This window comes from Hyperolius riggenbachi, chromosome 12 (assembly GCF_040937935.1).
Source record: "Hyperolius riggenbachi isolate aHypRig1 chromosome 12, aHypRig1.pri, whole genome shotgun sequence".
NCBI classification, from domain to species: Eukaryota; Metazoa; Chordata; class Amphibia; order Anura; family Hyperoliidae; genus Hyperolius; species Hyperolius riggenbachi.
The window spans coordinates 97,511,162-97,534,978 of record NC_090657.1 but is presented as its reverse complement, the minus strand read 5'-3'; the positions used below and the strand labels follow the sequence as shown (position 1 = coordinate 97,534,978).

Genomic DNA, 23,817 nt, shown 5'->3' with positions numbered 1-23,817 from the left:
TCTGGGATCTAGTGCCCGCGAACAGCGCCCATGTAAATATTTACCTTCCACGCTCCTGCACAGAAGCGGCTTTCCGATAGGCTCCGGTGGAAATAGCCGAGCCCAATCGTGTCCGCTCTACTGTGCAGATGACTCAAACATGCGCAGTAAAGTGGACCCGATCAGGCCCGGCGGAGCCCATCGGAAAGCCACTACTTCCGGTAATTACTTTGGGTATATGTGCTACTATGGGAGCCACTCTCCTTTCTTCCTGCAGCGCTGCAGGTCACGCGGATCTGGGGTCTACTACAAGCAGGCAGGCGAGGGGGACCCGGCGAGCCTGTCCTGCTGCAGGAAGTGGCTGTCGCTTGTTTCAAGAACGTAAGGCAGACCTGTACTGGGGGAACCTACCTGGCTACCTAACACCAGGGGCGTCGCTAGCCCTATTTTGGGGGGGGCAAGTGCCCCCAACCTGTCCTGGGGTGCCACAGATCTCCGCCCGGCCGCCCCCTCTGTCAGCGGCTCCCTCCAGCCGCCGCCGCCGCGTCACTCAGACCTCGATCAGGCGGTGACCAATCGTGCGGGCGTTAGGACCCAGCGCCCGCACTGATATGCGGAAATGACATCACTTCCGCATATAGAGCGGGTGCGTCCGGCGCCCGCTCGTACTACTGGTCGGGTCGCCGCTGATCCTGAGGTCTGCTGCGAGGTAAGGGGGGGAGCGGCTGCGGCTCCCTGTCACTCAATCACTACCTAATGGGCTCCCTGTCACTCACTCACTTCCTAAAGGGGCTCCCTGGCACTCACTCACTACCTAAAGGGGCTCCCTGGCACTCACTCACTGCCTAAAGGGGCTCCCTGTCACTCACTCACTCCCTAATGGGGCTCCCTGTCACTCACTCACTTCCTAAAGGGGCTCCCTGGCACTCACTCACTACCTAAAGGGGCTCCCTGGCACTCACTACCTAATGGGCTCCCTGTCACTCACTCACTCCCTAATGGGGCTCCCTGTCACTCACTCACTTCCTAATGGGGCTCCCTGTCACTCACTCACTTCCTAAAGGGGCTCCCTGGCACTCACTCACTACCTAAAGGGGCTCCCTGTCACTCACTCACTGCCTAAAGGGGCTCCCTGTCACTCACTCACTGCCTAAAGGGGCTCCCTGTCACTCACTCACTCCCTAATGGGGCTCCCTGTCACTCACTCACTCCCTAATGGGGCTCCCTGTCACTCACTCACTTCCTAAAGGGGCTCCCTGGCACTCACTCACTACCTAAAGGGGCTCCCTGTCACTCACTCACTGCCTAAAGGGACTCCCTGTCACTCACTCACTCCCTAATGGGGCTCCCTGTCACTCACTCACTCCCTAATGGGGCTCCCTGGCACTCACTCACTGCCTAAAGGGGCTCCCTGTCACTCACTCACTGCCTAAAGGGGCTCCCTGGCACTCACTCACTGCCTAAAGGGGCTCCCTGGCACTCACTCACTGCCTAAAGGGCCTCCCTGTCACTCACTCACTACCTAAAGCAGGGTTGCCAACCGTCCGTAAAAATACGGACAGTCCGTTTTTATTACCCCCAAAAGCCGCTGTCCGTACCTGTCCGTATCTGGGAACAGGTGTCCGTCTGATTAGTGTGGATTTGACAGCGCTGGGTACTGCGCATGCGTGCCTTTCTGTACAGGGCATATCGCTCGCTGGCTGGGGCAGCTGAGGTCCTCCTTTCTGTCCCCGATTCCCTCCCTTCCTTCCTCACTGGCTCCTGGCTGAGGCTCCCTCCAATAAGAACGGCCAGCGCCTCTCTCCTGCCAATTGAAAGAGAGAGAGAGAGGCAGATGGGCCCGCCCACACATCCCCGTCCAGTGGCAGCACCCTGCAGGAAAGTGAGCAGTGAAGCTGCACCACGTGGGTCTAGAGTCAGTCCAGGAGTCACAGGCAGCGGCTGATTCACCCTCGTACCTTCTCATAGCTCTCCCACACAGGTAACTAGTGGCACCACATCAATGCACTGCATTGAAAAGAGCTGAACTAGCTCCTGCCACATCCAGCTGGGTGTAGGTGAAACGGACAGACAGCAGGAGAGGTGACTGGAGAACTATGCAGTTGTTTACATTCAGATCGGGAGAAGATGAGACACAAGCAGTGCAGGCTCAGTGACAGGCTGTCTGAAGCAGCATGCTGTGTCCCCTCTGCTCGAAGTGAACGTAAACAGACTGTGTGTAGTCACATCATCTCTCCTGCTGTGTCTGTCTCCCCCCAGCTAGATGTGGCAAGCAGCTAGTTTTACCCTCAGTGCATTGAGCTATAAAGGCTGGGAATTGTCTGCCTGTATCTGATCTGGTCACAGTTTAGTGCTCCCCCTCCCCCCTTTTACAATCACAACCACACTGTTGAAAAGAAGGGGACATGAATTGACCCCTCTTTTCTGCAAAGATAGATTTGTCTGCCTCATTCCAATGTACAATCCTCCTTCCTACACAATGTACTATTACTGTATGCCCTTCACCTATCGCTATCTCTACCATGATGTTACCATGTCTCTCTCACTTTTCCTCCAGTTGTGGCCTCCCATCTCTGTCCCATGTGCTGTTATCCACCCCTCCTCTCTCCCCTCCATATATTTTATCACTGTCTTTTTATACTGATATTATGGTGTGTGTGTGTGTGTGTGTGTGTGTGCGTGCGTGTAAGACAGCATTGTGTGTGGCGGACCTCTGCAGGGCAGCACGGTGTGTGGCGGACCTCTGCAGGGCAGCACGGTGTGTGGCGGACCTCTGCAGGGCAGCACGGTGTGTGGTGGACCTCTGCAGGACAGCACCTTGTGTGGCGGACCTCTGCAGGACAGCACCTTGTGTGGCGGACCTCTGCAGGACAGCACCTTGTGTGGCGGACCTCTGCAGGACAGCACCTTGTGTGGCGGACCTCTGCAGGACAGCACGGTGTGTGGCGGACCTCTGCAGGACAGCACGGTGTGTGGCGGACCTCTGCAGGACAGCACGGTGTGTGGCGGACCTCTGCAGGACAGCACGGTGTGTGGCGGACCTCTGCAGGACAGCACGGTGTGTGGCGGACCTCTGCAGGACAGCACGGTGTGTGGCGGACTTCTGCAGGACAGCATTGTGTGTGGCACTGGCAGGCTTCTACAGCAGGGTTGCCAACCGTCCGTAAAAATACGGACAGTCCGTTTTTATTACCCCCAAAAGCCGCTGTCCGTACCTGTCCGTATCTGGGAACAGGTGTCCGTCTGATTAGTGTGGATTTGACAGCGCTGGGTACTGCGCATGCGTGCCTTTCTGTACAGGGCATATCGCTCGCTGGCTGGGGCAGCTGAGGTCCTCCTTTCTGTCCCCGATTCCCTCCCTTCCTTCCTCACTGGCTCCTGGCTGAGGCTCCCTCCAATAAGAACGGCCAGCGCCTCTCTCCTGCCAATTGAAAGAGAGAGAGAGAGGCAGATGGGCCCGCCCACACATCCCCGTCCAGTGGCAGCACCCTGCAGGAAAGTGAGCAGTGAAGCTGCACCACGTGGGTCTAGAGTCAGTCCAGGAGTCACAGGCAGCGGCTGATTCACCCTCGTACCTCCTCATAGCTCTCCCACACAGGTAACTAGTGGCACCACATCAATGCACTGCATTGAAAAGAGCTGAACTAGCTCCTGCCACATCCAGCTGGGTGTAGGTGAAACGGACAGACAGCAGGAGAGGTGACTGGAGAACTATGCAGTTGTTTACATTCAGATCGGGAGAAGATGAGACACAAGCAGTGCAGGCTCAGTGACAGGCTGTCTGAAGCAGCATGCTGTGTCCCCTCTGCTCGAAGTGAACGTAAACAGACTGTGTGTAGTCACATCATCTCTCCTGCTGTGTCTGTCTCCCCCCAGCTAGATGTGGCAAGCAGCTAGTTTTACCCTCAGTGCATTGAGCTATAAAGGCTGGGAATTGTCTGCCTGTATCTGATCTGGTCACAGTTTAGTGCTCCCCCTCCCCCCTTTTACAATCACAACCACACTGTTGAAAAGAAGGGGACATGAATTGACCCCTCTTTTCTGCAAAGATAGATTTGTCTGCCTCATTCCAATGTACAATCCTCCTTCCTACACAATGTACTATTACTGTATGCCCTTCACCTATCGCTATCTCTACCATGATGTTACCATGTCTCTCTCACTTTTCCTCCAGTTGTGGCCTCCCATCTCTGTCCCATGTGCTGTTATCCACCCCTCCTCTCTCCCCTCCATATATTTTATCACTGTCTTTTTATACTGATATTATGGTGTGTGTGTGTGTGTGTGTGCGTGCGTGTAAGACAGCATTGTGTGTGGCGGACCTCTGCAGGGCAGCACGGTGTGTGGCGGACCTCTGCAGGGCAGCACGGTGTGTGGCGGACCTCTGCAGGGCAGCACGGTGTGTGGCGGACCTCTGCAGGACAGCACCTTGTGTGGCGGACCTCTGCACGACAGCACCTTGTGTGGCGGACCTCTGCAGGACAGCACCTTGTGTGGCGGACCTCTGCAGGACAGCACCTTGTGTGGCGGACCTCTGCAGGACAGCACGGTGTGTGGCGGACCTCTGCAGGACAGCACGGTGTGTGGCGGACCTCTGCAGGACAGCACGGTGTGTGGCGGACCTCTGCAGGACAGCACGGTGTGTGGCGGACCTCTGCAGGACAGCACGGTGTGTGGCGGACCTCTGCAGGACAGCACGGTGTGTGGCGGACTTCTGCAGGACAGCATTGTGTGTGGCACTGGCAGGCTTCTACAGGACAGTATTGTGTGTGGCACTGGCAGGCATCTACAGGACAGTATTGTGTGTGGCACTGGCAGGCTTCTGCAGGACAGTATTGTGTGTGGCACTGGCAGGCTTCTGCAGGACAGTACTGTGTGTGGCACTGGCAGGCTTCTGCAGGACAGTACTGTGTGTGGCACTGGCAGGCTTCTGCAGGACAGCAATGTGTGTGGCACTGGCAGGCTTCTGCAGGACAGCAATGTGTGTGGCACTGCCAGGCTTCTGCAGGACAGTACTGTGTGTGGCACTGGCAGGCTTCTGCAGGGCAGCAATGTGTGTGGCACTGGCAGGCTTCTGCAGGACAGCAATGTGTGTGGCACTGGCAGGCTTCTGCAGGACAGTATTGTGTGTGGCACTGCCAGGCTTCTGCAGGACAGCATTGTGTGTCAGCTCAGTAGGACTGTTTCACATGAGCCTTATGCAGTAATCACCTGCTTCAGCTAGGTTGCTCTCCTCCTGTAATCCACAAGAAGTTTCAAAAAAAGCCCGCTACTGACTCCGCCCCCTGACTCCACCCCCTGTCCGTCCAAACCTTGGGGTGTCCAGATTTTTTGACCATTTTGTCCAGGAAAATTAAGAAATTGGGTTGGCAACCCTGACCTAAAGGGCCTCCCTGTCACTCACTCACTGCTTAAAGGGGCTCCCTGTCACTCACTCACTCCCTAATGGGGCTCCCTGTCACTCACGCACTTCCTAAAGGGGCTCCCTGGCACTCACTCACTACCTAAAGGGGCTCCCTGTCACTCACTCACTACCTAATGGGCTCCCTGTCACCCACTCACTCCCTAATGGGGCTCCCTGTCACTCACTCACTTCCTAAAGGTGCTCCCTGGCACTCACTCACTACCTAAAGGGGCTCCCTGTCACTCAATCACTGCCTAAAGGGGCTCCCTGGCACTCACTCACTGCCTAAAGGGGCTCCCTGTCACTCACTCACTGCCTAAAGGGCCTCCCTGTCACTTACTCACTGCCTAAAGGGGCTCCCTGTCACTCACTCACTGCCTAAAGGGGCTCCCTGGCACTCACTCACTACCTAAAGGGGCTCCCTGTCACTCACTCACTGCCTAAAGGGGCTCCCTGGCACTCACTCACTGCCTAAAGGGGCTCCCTGGCACTCACTGCCTAAAGGGGCTCCCTGGCACTCACTCACTGCCTAAAGGGGCTCCCTGGCACTCACTCATTGCCTAAAGGGGTTCCCTGGCACTCACTCACTGCCTAAAGGGCCTCCCTGTCACTCACTCACTACCTAAAGGGCCTCCCTGTCACTCACTCACTGCCTAAAGGGGCTCCCTGGCACTCACTCACTGCCTAAAGGGGCTCCCTGGCACTCACTCACTACCTAAAGGGGCTCCCTGTCACTCACTCACTACCTAAAGGGCCTCCCTGTCACTCACTCACTACCTAAAGGGCCTCCCTGTCACTCACTCACTGCCTAAAGGGACTCCCTGGCACTCACTCACTGCCTAAAGGGGCTCCCTGGCACTCACTCACTGCCTTAAGGGGCTCCCTGGCACTCACTGCCTAAAGGGGCTCCCTGGCACTCACTCACTGCCTAAAGGGGCTCCCTGGCACTCACTCACTGCCTAAAGGGGCTCCCTGGCACTCACTCACTGCCTAAAGGGCCTCCCTGTCACTCACTCACTACCTAAAGGGCCTCCCTGTCACTCACTCACTACCTAAAGGGCCTCCCTGTCACTCACTCACTACCTAAAGGGCCTCCCTGTCACTCACTCACTGCCTAAAGGGGCTCCCTGGCACTCACTCACTACCTAAAGGGGCTCCCTGTCACTCACTACCTAACTGGAGGCGCCTGTCACTCACTAGCTAACCTGGGGGTCCCTGTCACTCACTACCTAACTTGGGGGGCTACCATATTAAGGGGGCATTCTGCCTATTTATGTGAAATGCTGTCTATTTATGTGCCTCATGACTGCTGAATTTGTCTTGTTGGGAGCCTTATGATTTGTTGGGGGCCTCAAGATTGCTGAATTTGTCTTGTTGGGGGCCTCATGATTTGTTGGAGGCCTCATGATTGCTGAATTTGTCTTGTTGGGGGCCTCATGATTTGTTGGAGGCCTCATGATTGCTGAATTTGTCTTGTTGGGGGCCTCATGATTGATTGCTGAATTTGTCTTGTTGGGGGTCACATGATTGCTAACTGCGAGATTATGGGAAAAGCTGAATCCTTATCATATGAGACAATAGCATTAAACCTACTTTTTTAGCTTTTTAAAACAGAAAATAAAACTGGGAGGTTCTAAAAAATTGAATACATTTTTCAGGAGTAGGATGGATGAAATTGTTTATCTTCACAGTTTATTTTCAACTTGGATTTTCCATAATGTTCATGTATGAGTTAAAACGTTTTTACAGTATTTAGTTTAAATTGCTGTTGCCACTTTGCGATAGATAAGTGACTTTTGGGTTGCAGTTTGGGCACTCGGCCTCCAAAAGGTTCTCCACCACTGTCATAATCTAATGTCCCACCATTGCTAGGTTCATGTAAATTTGTCTCCACCCGTTACCACACCTATATTCTGGTCCATGGCCCACCCATTTTTCGGTGCGGCGCGATAAGCACGCCGCACAGCATGATCCTCATATTTTTGGCACGCTAGCTGCAGTGTGCTGAATTCTGCTGCCTACAGTATGTACAGTATACGCTGTTCTCTAGTTGCTGCACTGTGTGCTGATTTACCTCCAGTGTGTACAGTGTAAGGTGTTACTCTGTGCCTTTACTGATTGTAAACCAGCTATATTGTATGCTGATCCCTGCTACTTTCAGTATGTACAGTATTAGCTGTAAAGCCTGGTACACACATACAATTTTGATTAGCCAATTTTAGCTCTGTTCATAAAATTCATTGTCTGTTGGCCCACTTACTGCACGGGGGTGGTAAAATTGGGGGTCAGTGACTGACCAATCAAAATTGTATGTGCGTATACATCTTTGATCTATGCCTATACTGATTGTAAATTATCCAAATAAAGGACAGGGGGCTCCATCCAATATTTCGATAGGCAGGCCCATTATCTGTAGCTTACACCGCTGCTAAGTTCATGTACATTTGGCCCCACCCATGGCCACGCCCACTCACCTCATGGCCACGCCCATTTTTGCAGCGCCGCATATACCTCCCGACCTGGTGCCCACAGGTGCCCCTGATCTTCAAGGACCCTAGAAACGCCCCTGCCTAACACTAGGGAAACCTACCTGGCTAACCTATACTGGGGAAACCTCTTAATGAAAAATACGCAAAGATTAAAAACACTTACTAGACAATAGTGAAAACAGGCATATCTTGGGTGAAAAACCCAAACGTGACCCTGAATGGCGACCTGTTCCTCCTCTGTGGCCAGCAGTGGGGGTTGCCCTGGATGGTAGTGGACAATCGGTGCCTCACCTTTGGTCAGTGTGTGCAGTAACCTCACAACACATTTTGGCGTATTCACGCCTTTGTCAAGCGAGTTACTGCTCTGCACACATCAGTTTAAATACATGAAAATGACAAGAAATTGATTGTATGACCTTTTAAGTTATTATGGCTACCATTGTTTGTACTTCCGGTTCAACCATGAGAAATCTGCTTATAGGGTATTACTTCCTTCACAATGTGTAATAATATATATATATATATATATATATATATATATATATATATATATATACATATGTATTTATATCTATAATATAAACCTTCTTTGTGGGAAGAGCTGTTATTTTTACCCCGAAAAAAGAAAATACAAGTACTTGCAATTAGAGGGGAAAAAACAGGGAAAGGAAACCATTAACTTGCGGACCTCCGCCTGTGCTGCCTCTGACGTCAAATCTGTAAGGACCTAAATTAAATGTTGCCGCTCTAGCCATGCATGTTTCAATCATGTTATATGCAGGGGCACTTAGATGCTCTCACTCACCCTGAAAAAATGCAGCCTATGTATATGATTTTTATTACACATTGTGAAGGAAGTAATACCCTATAAGCAGATTTCTCATGGTTGAACCGGAAGTACAAACAATGGTAGCCATAGTAACTGAAAAGGTCATCCAATCAATTTCTTGTCATTTTCATGTATTTAAACTGATGTGTGCAGAGCAGCAACTTGCTTGACAAAGGCATGAATGATGGCCACAGAGGAGGAACAGGTCGCCATCCAGGGTCACGTTTCAGTTTTTCACTCAAGATATGCCTGTTTTCACTATTGTCTAGTAAGTGTTTTTAATCTTTGAGTATTTTTTATTAAAAGTTTTAATACACTACGGAGCGCTTCTCCTTCTACCGTTTTAAAATAAGCAACACCTGATCCTACTCTGTGCAGCTAATTACTCATGTACGAAGGGGACTGCAGCTGGAATGCCTGTGAAAAATAGAGAACAGATTCCAAAATAGAAATGTAATAAAATGAGGCTTATTGACAGTTTTAGACAATCACAACCAGCTATAAAATAAAATGGAAAGGTAATTTTTAAAACCTCAAATTGCAAAAACATTTCTGCAGTCCTGATGGATGTTAATAGCAATTTTTTAGCAACAGTGGAATTTCACCTTAAAGGACAACTGAAGTGAGAGGTATATAGTGGCTGCCATATTTATTTCCTTTTAAACAATACTAGTTGCCTGGCTGGCAGCCCTGCTGATCTAATTGGCTGCAGTAGTGTCTGAATTACACCAGAAACAAGCATGTGGTTAATCTTGTCAGATCTGTTAATCTTGTTAATCTTGTCAGAAACAAGCATGTGGTTAATCTTGTCAGATAGGGTACTGGGGTTCATTTGCAATCAGTGACCTAAATAATGGATTTATTTTATTTAGTTATTTATATATAAAAGATACTTTTGTGTAATGTTACATTACTACATGTAATGACTGCATAAAATCACTACATACACTTTTCCAATGAAATAAACTGAGCTTGAGCATGCATGTGCATGATTCCACAGTACACCACATGCTCCACCAGCAATCACGCTGTATTGGAGTGTTCTGCAACTTGCAACAGTACACCTATGCTCTGGCCATCTAGCATGGCACCTTCTGAACACGTGCACAAGTGCAAAAGCCAAAAACATGAATTTTTATGTTTTGGGGTGTTTTTTGACAATGTCATGGCTCTGTTGCCAAACATTCCAGGAGAGATGCCATATAAAAGGGCTGTTTTCATTTGATGTATTCCTTCCTCAAGATACAGATGTTAGCATAATATAAGAACTTTAAGAAATTGATTGATAATGATTAATCAACACAGTAGCATCATAAACTATCATTCTATGTAATTTCACCTACGTTTTTGTTCATGGTAAAACGCTACATATTTGCTCAATTGTGACCCCTGCTTAGTGTTTAGTTCTCTTTTTAGGTTGTGATTTCACTTATAAAAAGTAAACTAGTGTGTGATCAAAACATAGGTAAAACAACAGTGCTGTAATAGACTACAGAAATGTGGCTAAGAACCACTTAAGTTCACTATTTACTCCTGGACTGTTCTCTGAAGGCCCTGTAAAGTGGACCTGAACTCTTGCACAGGAAAAAAGGAAAACAGAGAAATGCACCCTGTATGTATTTAGAGTTTAGCCTGTCTAATCCCCTCTTATCTGTGACTAAACACAAGTTGTAATTTGATCCCTCAGCGGTATCAGCAGGCCGCCACGGCAGAGAGCTCATTTGTAAATACAAGATGTTAACAATATGTCTGCTTCCATGAAATCTGGAAATAGACAAAATGCAGATTTATTGCAGGATTTGTAACAGCTGTAACAAATAAATGTTTTTGTTTATATGTTTTTATGTTGTTGTTTATCTTTTAGAGCAGAGAGGAAGTTCTGAGTTCAGGTCCACTTTAAATATAAGTATAAATAAAGACAGTTTGAAAATCTGTATTTGCATATATGCTTCACTTCGATTAACAGCAATTATCTATGCCAGTATATTGCAGGAAATCAGGCTTGATATTCCATAAAAATATCCTTCATACAACACATCTCGCATACTGGAAGAAAAAGTGAAAGCAAAGCCTAAGATTACTGCTGCATAAAAATATAATTGGCTGTGACACAACAAATAAATGACATCCTGGATCCAACCCAGCCAAGCGCTGAACGTACGGAAATGGCACAGCTCTATTTCTATCTTTAGGCACCAAATCCGCATATAGATAGCGCTTCTATTTTCCTAACATGAGGCCTGTAGCCTTTTTATAGTAGGCCCTAGTCATCCAAGTCATCCACCTTCATCTTGTGACAGAAAAGTGGGTACCAGACCTGATGAATACAAACTAAACATCAGATGGAATTGATATATACGGGAACAAATAAGGAAGACATTCTTCCCATAATACACAGTATTACATAACACTTGTTCTATTATATAAAACTGAAAACACACCTAACAGCCATATTCTGTAGTTATTATCAGGACCACTCAGGGCCGGCCTTAGGTTTCACAGCACCCTGAGCGAAACCTGATTTTTGTGCCTCCCTTCATCCTATTCGCGCATGCGCACACAGACCCATATGCAATTCACCTTTTCTCCGGAGATATATCCTAGGACAGTGGTTCCCAACCTCTTTGATGTTGTGACACGTCACTTATGTATAATAGAAAAAATACTATTAATAACCATGAATGGATGGAAAGAGTGCATTATCCTGAATACACTTTAAAATTAAGGCTAGAACTTTTCAGAAATATTAATAAAAACAATCAATGGGACAGTTAGCCGCCGCCCCCTAGCCCTCCATTTAGAATGATAGCACAGCACCGACAATTTGCACCACGCGTTATACTGTAGCCACAGTGCGCCCTCCACACCCCCCCCCCCCCCCCCCCCAAAATGCCCTCAGATTCAGTATAGTTAGGTAGCCAGGTATAGGTGCCCCCAGTATAGGATCTCATGTGTAGGTACCCTCAATATAGGTTGCTAAGCTTAGGAGCCCCCAGTATAGGAAGTCAGTTAAAGGTCTCTATCCCCCCATAGGTAGCCAGGCGTAGGTGTCTCCAGTATAGGTAGCCAGGTGTTGGTGCCCTCAGTAAAGATAGCCAGCTATAGGTGCCCCCAGTATAGGAAATCAGGTGTAGGTGCCCTCAGTATAGGTAACCAGCTATAGGCGCCCCCTTGGAAGCCGGTGCCCTGAGCGACTGCTCCGGTCGCTCAGGTCAAAGGCCGGCTATGGGACCACTAAACATGCCAGATGCTTTGTCCACTAACTGAACAATTAGGGGACATACTGCAGCTCCAGTCCATGTCCAAATAGGTTGTCAGAAGTCAAGATGATGTTGACTTTCTTCTACTGCTGATCACCTGGGCCTCTTCTATAGAGGTTTTTTAGCAGCGCTTAGCAAGCAGCCTGTGCAGAACACTTATGAACTGAGACATGCCAACTATTCCAGTCTAATGCTGGATACACACGATACGTTTTTCCGCTTGATAGATGGATCTGATAGATAATTCCCGACGTGTACGATATTCCTTCGATTCTGTGCTCGATTTCTCATAGAAGTGAATGGAAAAAGATAAGTAAAACGTGCGGAAGATAAGAGAATCAAGTGCAGAATCGAGTGGAAAAAATGATTGGGTGGAAAATCGAGCGGAAAAATGTATCGTGTGTAAACATTATAAGGTCCTGTCTCCACTCGTCAGTTTGACTGTGCGTCAGTTTTTCTACATGAGTTGTCTCAGGGCCCTTTCACACCAGGGCGGTGCGGTATTTTTACCGCACTCCACCGCTGGCCAATGAAAGTCTATTGAGACATACTGCCAGGAGACGGCGCAACGCAGGTGACAGTTTTTACGCATCCCCGACGCTAGGACAAAACTACGTTAATGGGCATACTTGAAACGCTCTGCATCGTGCTGGAATGCGGGTTTTTTTAAAACGTTGCAGCGCGCATGCGTGGAATCGTATTTTTCAATACGCTTCCATGCAGTTTCGCATACCCTGAAGCAGGAAGTCACCGCAAGTAAGCGTCACTTCCTGCTTTGCCAGATGGGCAAGCAGGAAGGCCCGTTTTTGTTGGTGTGCACGCCGGCTTGTAGTGTGAAATCAGCCTCACTGTTTTGCATTGAAGTTAATTGTTTTTCTGCATGTAAAAAACGCATTCAAGTGTGAACTAGCCCATTGATTATCATTGGTTGGAGTTTTCCTGTGCAGAAAATGCACAGAATAACCGATGAGTGAAAACAGGCCCTAAGGCAGGGAACACACTTGACTGTTTTCATACGAGTTGTCTGCACAGAAGAACTTATGTTAATCAATGGGCTAGTTCACACTTAACGCATTTTTTGCGTGCAGGAAAAAAACTGACATTCTGCATGATGTCTCTGCACATTTTGTCAGTTTTCTTTATCAATGACATCAGCTGCTGTGAAAAAAACCGAGCATGTTTTCCTGCATAGAAACACACTCAAAAATTACACCTTATCAAAGATATCAAACCTTATCAAAGATATCACACCTTGTCAAAGATATCACACCTTGTCAAAGTTAACATGCCTTATCAGAGTAGCATAGCGAGCGATACGAACCGGCAGGGGCCCAGGGCAGGACGATTGGATTCCCAATTAGCAGTCATAAGTTCGTAGCGCTCGCTATGCTACTCTGATAAGGCGCGTTAACTTTGATAAGGTGTGATATTTGAGTTATCACGGTTTAGTGAATCAAGCCCCTGGTGTGCAGAAAACATAAGCAGAAAAACGCTTTTCTACTTTGGGCGCCTAATAGGCAATATTTGCATTAGGACCTACGGGGTAGTGTTGGGCGAACATCTAGATGTTCGGGTTCGGGCCGAACAGGCCGAACATGGCCGCGATGTTCGGGTGTTCGACCCGAACTCCGAACATAATGGAAGTCAATGGGGACCCGAACTTTTGTGCTTTGTAAAGCCTCCTTACATGCTACATACCCCAAATTTACAGGGTATGTGCACCTTGGGAGTGGGTACAAGAGGAAAAAAATTTTTAGCAAAAAGAGGTTATAGTTTTTGAGAAAATCGATTTTAAAGTTTCAAAGGGAAAACTGTCTTTTAAATGCGGGAAATGTCTGTTTTCTTTGCACAGGTAACATGCTTTTTGTCGGCATGCAGTCATAAATGTAATACATATAAGAGGTTCCAGGAAAAAGGACCGGTAACGCTAACCCAGCAGCAGCACACGTGATGGAACAGGAGGAGGGTGGCGCAGGAGGAGAAGGCCACGCTTTGTGAGACACAACAACCCAGGCCTTGCATGAGGACAAGAAGCGTGCGGATAGCATGCTTTGTACCGCCATGCAGTCATAAATTTAATAAAGATAAGTGGTTCAATAAACAGGGACCACGCGGCAACGCTAACCCAGCAGCAGCAGACGTGATGGAACAGGAGGAGGCGCAGGAGGAGAAGGCCACGCTTTGTGAGACACAACAACCCAGGCCTTGCATGAGGACAAGAAGCGTGCGGATAGCATGCTTTGTACCGCCATGCAGTCATAAATTTAATAAAGATAAGTGGTTCAATAAACAGGGACCACGCGGCAACGCTAACCCAGCAGCAGCAGACGTGATGGAACAGGAGGAGGCGCAGGAGGAGAAGGCCACGCTTTGTGAGACACAACAACCCAGGCCTTGCATGAGGACAAGAAGCGTGCGGATAGCATGCTTTGTACCGCCATGCAGTCATAAATGTAATAAAGATAAGAGGTTCCATAAACAGGGACCGGCAACGCTAACCCAGCAGCAGCAGCAGCACACGTGATGGAACAGGAGCAGGCGCAGGAGGAGAAGGCCACGCTTTGTGAGACACAACAACCCAGGCCTTGCATGAGGTACCGCCATGCAGTCATAAATGTAATAAAGATAAGTGGTTCAATAAACAGGGACCACGCGGCAACGCTAACCCAGCAGCAGCAGACGTGATGGAACAGGAGGAGGCGCAGGAGGAGAAGGCCACGCTTTGTGAGACACAACAACCCAGGCCTTGCATGAGGACAAGAAGCGTGCGGATAGCATGCTTTGTACCGCCATGCAGTCATAAATTTAATAAAGATAAGTGGTTCAATAAACAGGGACCACCCGGCAACGCTAACCCAGCAGCAGCAGACGTGATGGAACAGGAGGAGGCGCAGGAGGAGAAGGCCACGCTTTGTGAGACACAACAACCCAGGCCTTGCATGAGGACAAGAAGCGTGCGGATAGCATGCTTTCTACCGCCATGCAGTCATAAATTTAATAAAGATAAGTGGTTCAATAAACAGGGACCACGCGGCAACGCTAACCCAGCAGCAGCAGACGTGATGGAACAGGAGGAGGCGCAGGAGGAGAAGGCCACGCTTTGTGAGACACAACAACCCAGGCCTTGCATGAGGTACCGCCATGCAGTCATAAATGTAATAAAGATAAGTGGTTCAATAAACAGGGACCGGCAACGCTAACCCAGCAGCAGCAGCAGCACACGTGATGGAACAGGAGCAGGCGCAGGAGGAGAAGGCCACGCTTTGTGAGACACAACAACCCAGGCCTTGCATGAGGACAAAAAGCGTGCGGATATAGCAGCAATGCTTTTTGCCGCCATGCAGTCATAAATGTAATACAGATGAGAGGTTCAATAAACAGGGACCGGTAACGCTACACCATCCCAGATGTTCATTGGTCATGTTACTTGGTTGGGGTCCTGGAGTGTTGCGTAGTCGTTTCCAATCCAGGATTGATTCATTTTAATTTGAGTCAGACGGTCTGCATTTTCTGTGGAGAGGCGGATACGCCGATCTGTGACGATGCCTCCGGCAGCACTGAAACAGCGTTCCGACATAACGCTGGCTGCCGGGCAAGCCAGCACCTCTATTGCATACATTGCCAGTTCGTGCCAGGTGTCTAGCTTCGATACCCAATAGTTGAAGGGTGCAGATGGATTGTTCGACACAGCTACGTCATCTGACATGTAGTCCTTGACCATCTTCTCCAGGCGATCGGTGTTGGAGGTGGATCTGCACGCTTCCTGTTCAGTGGGCTGCTGCTGCATGGGTGTCAGAAAATTTTCCCACTCCAAGGACACTGCCGATACCGTTCCCTTTTGGGCACTAGCTGCGGCTTGCGTTGTTTGCTGCCCTCCTGGTCGTCCTGGGTTTGCGGAAGTCAGTCTGTCGGCGTACAACTGGCTAGAGGAGGGGGAGGATGTCAATCTCCTCTCTAAAGTCTCCACAAGGGCCTGCTGGTATTCTTCCATTTTGACCTGTCTGACTCTTTCTTCAAGCAGTTTTGGAACATTGTGTTTGTACCGTGGATCCAGAAGGGTATAAACCCAGTAATTGGTGTTGTCCAGAATGCGCACAATGCGTGGGTCGCGTTCAATGCAGTCTAGCATGAATTGAGCCATGTGTGCAAGAGTCCTACCAGAATCCTCATCATCCTCTTGTGAGCGTTGTGATAGTTGTTGTGATGCATCATAGTCGTCACCTTCCTCCTGGTCTGCTTCTGCTGACCATTCGCGCTGAATTGTGGAAGTCCAACGTGCACCGCTCTGGCCCTCGTCAGTGGTGGCATGAAATTCCTGCTCCAACTCCAGCTGTTCCTCCTCCTCTTCTTCGTCATAGCTGCTGGGGCCAGCGTTCCCTGAGGCGGATGGCCTGATGTTGGTACCATCACGCTGATCGTTTTCTCCTTCAGATTCCCCCAGTTGCATCATGACAGCTGTTTCCTTGATTTTCAACATTGACCTCTTCAGTAAACACAGCAGTGGTATGGTAATGCTGACTGAAGAGTTGTCACTGCTCACAAGCAACGTGGATTGCTCAAAATTTTGGAGGACTTGGCAGAGGTCCAACATGTTGGCCCAATCGGATCCACAGAAGCTTGGCAGCTGGCCGGATGCGCCTCGGTACTGCGCCGTCATGTACTGGACCACTGCACTCTTCTGCTCACAAAAGCGTGCTAGCATGTGCAGCGTAAAATTCCAGCGCGTAGGGACATCACACAGCAAGCGATGGTGGGGGAGATTGAAGCGCTCCTGCATCTTGGCGAGTGCCCCCGAAGCAGTACTGGAATTTCTACAATGTTTGGCCACTCGACGCACCTTCAACAGAAGATCGGCCACGCCTGGGTATGTCCTCAGGAACCGCTGAACTACTAGGTTCATCACGTGCGCCAGGCAAGGGATGTGTGGCAGCTTAGCCAACCTTAAAGCGCGAATGAGATTACTCCCATTATCACACACAACCATGCCCGGTTTCAAGTCCAGCGGTGCCAGCCACAAATCCGTCTGTTCCTTTATTCCCTTCCAAATTTCCTCCCCTGTGTGCTGCTTATCCCCAAGGAAGATCAGCTTCAGCAACGCTTGCTGACGCATGCCAACAGCTGTGCTGCACTGCTTCCACGATCCTACTGCTGCTGGGTTAGCGTTTCCGGATGAGGTACAGCTTTGAGATGCGTTGGAGGAGAAGGAGTCAGAGAGGTAGGTGCTGCTGTTGTTATCCAGTGGGAGGGACGGCGGTGCAGCTGTTTGCGGCGTGGGCAACACCCGCGCCGTAGCAGGTGAGGAATCGCTGCCAGGCTCCACAAGGTTCACCCAGTGCGCGGTAAGGGAGATGTATCGACCCTGGCCGAACGCACTCGTCCAAGTGTCAGTGGTGAGGTGAACCTTGCAGGCAACGGCATTCTTCAAGCTTCGGGTTATTTTGCTGACCACGTGCTCATGCAACTCAGGCACTGCAGAGCGCGCAAAGTGGTAGCGGCTGGGAACCACGTAACGTGGGATGGCCACTGACATCATGCCCTTGAAGCTGTTTGTCTCCACCACTCGATATGGCAGCATTTCGCAGGCCAGAAGCTTGGCTATGCTGGCTGTTACTGCCACGGCCCGGGGGTCATTTGCTGGCAATTTCCTCTTGCGCTCAAACATCCCTGACACAGACAACTGAACCGTAGCGCTGCACACGGAAGGGCTGTTGGTTGTTGTGTTTGATGAACACTGGGAGACCTCAAGAGCACTACTCCGGAAAGTGACAGTGTCAGCGTCGTCTGATGTTTGTGAATGTTGTGAACCACGCAATGGCTGGGCTACTGCTGCTGCTGAGGCGGGTCTGGTGGTGAGTCTGGTGAACCCAAGGGAGGCAGTGTTGCTGGTACCCTGTCCTGCCGCGTTTGCCCACAGAGTGGGATGTTTGGATAGCATGTGGCGGCTCATGCTGGTGGTGGAGAGGTTGTTAATACTTTTCCCCCTGCTCAGGCGAGTCTTGCATACCTTGCAAATCGCCATGGTAACATCCTCAGTGCAGTCTTCAAAGAAAGCCCAGACTTTGGAGCACCTGCCTCCTTGCTGGCGATTTCTGTTTCCTCCTCTTTTGCCTCTCACTCTAACTTCCACGCTTGTGGTGCCTGAAATTGCGCGCCGCCTACCTTGTGGCACAAGGCGAACTCGTGCAGCAGTGGGTTCTTCAACAGACTCATCTGTGCTGCTGCTATGACGGCGATGTTCTCGTTCACAAATAAAATCTGGGTCTCTGTCCACATTGTCCATACCCTCCTCTTCCATCTCCTCAAACTCGTCATATGTCATTGTGGGGGGCCGCCGCCGTGGAGTAGAGCTCCCCAGAACAACCTCTGCGCAGCTCACTCCAACGTCGTCTTCCAGATCTTGTCGGCCGACCTCCTGCAATTGCAACCCCTCCTGCCCAACTTGCTCTGGGATTTGGGTTTCCGAGTCCTCCTCGGACTCGCCTTGTATTTCAGTGCGCGGTGCATTTCCCACAGTTAATGGTTGTGAATCCGGGCACAACATTTCTGGCTGTTCCTCCATTGACCTTTCATAGGTGGAAGTTTGTTGGGCTGGGAATAGCTCCTGCGAATACCCCATTGTGTCCTGAGGTAATTCATAGGACTGGTTATCTGGCAGTTGTGTGCGTGGTGTCGCTGCCGGTTGTGTCAGCTTTGTGCCCACTGGCTCCTTGTAACTGGCTGAGGACTCGGACCTCGTGCGTGTTGTGCTGGTGCTGCTTAACCCACTGCTGGACGCTTGAGAGGTCATCCAAGTAATTATCTGGTCCTGTTCTTTTGGATTTGTGAGGGTTGTTGTCCTGGACAACATGGGCGGTATTGAGTGGGTTTTCTTGGGTGCTCCCCTGTGGCCTGTACGTGAACCGTCAGGGGAAACACCTCTTCCCTTGCCCCTTCCTCTTTCACCGGATTTCTTCCTCATTTCACTTATCCTTACAGTACACGCTGACTGGCAGCAGTACAGTGGCAGTACAGAAATGCTATACAGTACCACTATTCCCAGCAGCGACACAGAGCACAATGCTATACAGTGGCGGGTGAGCGGTGTACTACTGTTCCCAGGCCCAGCAGACACAGAGTGGAAGTAAACACAATGCTATATAGTCTGGCTGAGCGGTGTACACAGAGTGGCAGTACACACAATGCTATATAGTCTGGCTAAGCCGTGTACACAGAGTGTCATTAAACACAATGCTATATATAGCGTGGCTGAGCGAGGTGCACAGTGGCAGTACACACAATGCTTTATAGTCAGGCTGAGCCGTGTACACAGAGTGTCAGTAAACAATGGTATATAGTCTGGCTGAGCGGTGTACACAGAGTGTCAGTAAACAACGGTATATAGTCTGGCTGAGCGGTGTACACAGAGTGGCAGTACACACAATGCTATATATAGCGTGGCTGAGCGAGGTGCACAGTGGCAGTACACACAATGCTATATATAGCGTGGCTGAGCGAGGTGCACAGTGGCAGTACACACAATGCTATATTAGTCAGGCTAAGCCGTGTACACAGAGTGTCAGAAAACACAATGCTATATATATAGCGTGGCTGAGCGAGGTGCACAGTGGCAGTACACACAATGCTTTATAGTCAGGCTGAGCCGTGTACACAGAGTGTCAGTAAACAATGGTATATAGTCTGGCTGAGCGGTGTACACAGAGTGTCAGTAAACAACGGTATATAGTCTGGCTGAGCGGTGTACACAGAGTGGCAGTAAACACAATGCTATATATAGCGTGGCTGAGCGAGGTGCACAGTGGCAGTACACACAATGCTATATATAGCGTGGCTGAGCGAGGTGCACAGTGGCAGTACACACAATGCTATATATAGCGTGGCTGAGCGAGGTGCACAGTGGCAGTACACACAATGCTATATATAGCGTGGCTGAGCGAGGTGCACAGTGGCAGTACACACAATGCTATATATAGTGTGGCTGAGCGAGGTGCACAGTGGCAGTACACACAATGCTATATATAGCGTGGCTGAGCGAGGTGCACAGTGGCAGTACACACAATGCTATATTAGTCAGGCTAGCCTAAGCCGTGTACACAGTGTCAGAAAACACAATGCTATATATATAGCGTGGCTGAGCGAGGTGCACAGTGGCAGTACACACAATGCTATATATAGCGTGGCTGAGCGAGGTGCACAGTGGCAGTACACACAATGCTATATATAGCGTGGCTGAGCGAGGTGCACAGTGGCAGTACACACAATGCTATATATAGCGTGGCTGAGTGAGGTGCACAGTGGCAGTACACACAATGCTATATATAGCGTGGCTGAGCGAGGTGCACAGTGGCAGTACACACAATGCTATATTAGTCAGGCTAGCCTAAGCCGTGTACACAGAGTGTCAGAAAACACAATGCTATATATATAGCGTGGCTGAGCGAGGTACACAGTGGCAGTAAACAATGCTATATATAGTGTGGCTGAGCGAGCGGTGTACTACTGTTCCCAGCAGCGACACACAATGACTGGGGGGGACCCTGGCTAGCGTGGCTGGAGAGCGAACTACCCTGCCTGCCTACCCAAAGCTAAACCCACAGACAAATGGCGGAGATATGACGTGGTTCGGGTATTTATTTACCCGAACCACGTGACCGTTCGGCCAATCAGAGCGCGTTCGGGCCCGAACCACGTGACCCGTTCGGCCAATCACAGCGCTAGCCGAACGTTCGGGGAACGTTCGGCCATGCGCTCTTAGTTCGGCCATGTGGCCGAACGGTTTGGCCGAGCACCGTCAGGTGTTCGGCCGAACTCGAACATCACCCGAACAGGGTGATGTTCTGCAGAACCCGAACAGTGGCGAACACTGTTCGCCCAACACTACTACGGGGTACAAATTTTCCATTAGCTGCTGAACACCCAAATTTCCTGCTTCTAGTATGACTCATATACTATGCATAAGGCAGAAGAATGCAAAAACAATAGTTAGTCCACATAGATGCACAAAGGCAGAGCTTGCAGGAAATTTGGTTTTTATAGTATGTTTCAAACCCCCCCCCCCCCCTCCCCCTGCGCTAATATTAGAAATTCCAATGCCTCTACTGCAGGGAGACCAATGTTGCATTACTCGCACAGCTTCTTTGCAAACCTTTATCAGAGTACCCTCAGTGGAAACATTCTGCACCCCATCTCTTTACTCAGTGGCGTAGCTAAGGAGCTGTGGGCCCTGATGCAAGTTTTACAATGGGGCCCCCCAAGCACTTTATACATAACAATTGATACGACTCACCAAAACCAGCCAATGGCAACTACAGTGTCAGAGGTGCAAGAAAGGGATGGGGAACAGTTTGTTAATGATTACCACTATTCAAAGTATCTACAGAAGTGATTATTATGAGCACAGGACCAATATAGAGCTAATACTGTAGTTGAGGGAGGGACCTTACGGGCCCCACTGGCCCAAGGGCCCCGATGCGGTTACAACCTCTGCAACCCCTATTGCTACGCCCCTGTCTTTACTCTGATTAGCAATGTAACCACTTCCTGCAAAATAGATGTTTATAAACATCACATTTGTGCACCTTTAGGCAAATCTGCCGAAGTGCACATTCATGTGTGCCATGGGAGCGTTGTGCGTTCCCTTCAACCTACTGTTTATAGCATTTTGTCTCAGCCTTTGTAGCCCCTTCAGCCTATGCTATGAATTGGTTAAAGAGGAACTGTCACAAAAATCTTAACATTTAAAACACATACAAATAAGAAGTACATTTCTTCCAGGGTAAGATGAGCTATAAATGACTTTTCTCCTATGTTGCTGTCACTTACAGTAGGTAGTAGTAATCTGACATTACCGAAATGTTTTGGGCTAGTCCATTTCTTCATAGGGGATTCTCAGCATGGCCTTTATTCTTTATAAAGACATTTCCTGAAAATGATTAATACAAAGATGCTGGCCAGCCTCCCTGCTTACTGCACACTATTTTGGCAGTTGGATTGAGCAACTGCCATTCACAAAGTGCTTTTAAAAATAAAGAAACCCCTGAAAACCCCCCTATGAGAAGATGGGCTAGTCCAAAATCTGTTGGTACTGTCAGATTTCTATTACTTACTGTAAGTGACAACAACATAGGAGAAAAGTAATTTATGGCTCATTTTACTCAGGAAGAAATGTACTTCTTATTTGTATGTGTTCTAAATTTTAAGATTTTCGTGACAGTTCCTCTTTAAATACAAGTTCCTGGTGGACACAAAAAGGGCAGGTTAGGGACTACTGAGACCTCACCCGTTCCTGGGTCCCATAGCAGCCAATAAAGCTGTTATAACTATTGTTAAGACCCTAACTTATGGTCTCTTGTGTGGAAAGTGTTTGAGCATGTTGTACTGTATGTGTAATCTAGCACTGTAAAATGACTCTTGGAAGCAAGACAAATATTCAGGGAAAACTAACTGTCATTCTTAGATCAATGAGGAAGACAAATTCTGTGATACTGAATTCCAGTGCTGATGTACACCAATGAGAAACTGATACATAAATTAGGAAACCTACAGATCACAATACATAAAACAGAGCCCATGTAACTTATTAAGCTGCAAAATCAGTTGACACTTTGAACACTCTCATACACAAACTCACCGCAGTCCAGCATTCAGGAACTACTATTATCTATATGGAACTGTAACCAAGGATTGAACTTCATTCCAATCAGTAGCTGATAACCCTTTTCCATGAGAAATATTTATCTTTTCTCAAATAGATCATCAGGGGGTCTGCATGGCTGATATTGTGGTGAAACCCCTGCCACAGTGTGATGTCAGGACCGTGGTGCTGACAGTTTTCTGTCTGTGAGCCTTTTTGCATTATGGGAAATAACAGCTGTTTCTAACTGCTAAGCAACAAGTATCTTATTATTATTATTATTATTATAAATTTATAAAGCTCCAACATATTCCGTGGCGCTGTACAATGAAGAAAACAAACAAGGGATACATAATGATACAGACAATGATATACATAAAATATGGACACTGGTACAAAATATAGAACTGGTGATGTAATAGCAAATTTAACATGATGACTAAAATGTATAAATGTCTCACAGAGTGCAAGCAATTAAATTAATAACATGACACAAAAGGGTGAGAGCCCTGCCCTTGCGAGCTTGCAATTTAAAGGAATGGGGTGGAAACAAGAGGTGGGGGAAGCACACAGTATATGTACAGGCAGTGAGCGATTAGGTTATTTAGTAAGGCGTAAGGAGTAAATGTAGATGCGAGGTTGAAGAGTGCATGGCCTAAGCTAGAGAATATGCTTGGTGGGTCTTAAGGGAGCGTTTAAAGATTTCAAAGGTGGGATAGTGGCGGATGTGCTGTGGAAGGGCATTCCAGAGGAGGGGTGAGGCACGTGAGAAGTCTTGTACCTGGAAATGTGAGGTGGTAATTGTAGAAGAGGATAAAAGAAGCTTGTGTGCCGATCTGAGATTGCGGTTGGGTTAAATTCTGGAAACTAGTGAGGAGTTGTACAGGGGAGAGAGATTGTAGAGAGCTTTGTAGGTGAGGGTTAAGAGTTTGAACTGAATTCTATTTTTTGCAATAGTGGTCCTTTAGGATAGGAAGAAGAGATGCATGATTAGTCGGCAGCAGACACTGTTGACATCGCTTACATCTGGAAAAACAATAGCAAACTGTACTCAAACGATAAATTTGCTTCCTGTCCCAGAAAAAGAACAGGAAGTTTACAGAGGATCTTCCCTTAGCAAGTCCTTGCTGGGACAGGCAATAAAAAAGTCTGGGCTTCCACTTTAATCAAAGCATTGCTACAAGTGAAGTAATCATGAATAAGTCAATTTGGCATACTGAAAATTC

At 48.7% G+C, this 23,817-nt stretch overlaps 1 protein-coding gene across 6 annotated transcripts in view; it reads right to left on the bottom strand.

The window, feature by feature from the left end:
• CACNB1 (calcium voltage-gated channel auxiliary subunit beta 1) overlaps nucleotides 1-23,817 on the bottom strand; it is a 154,923-nt gene that overhangs the window by 117,084 nt on the left and 14,022 nt on the right. The gene's annotated exons all lie outside the window — the stretch shown is intronic.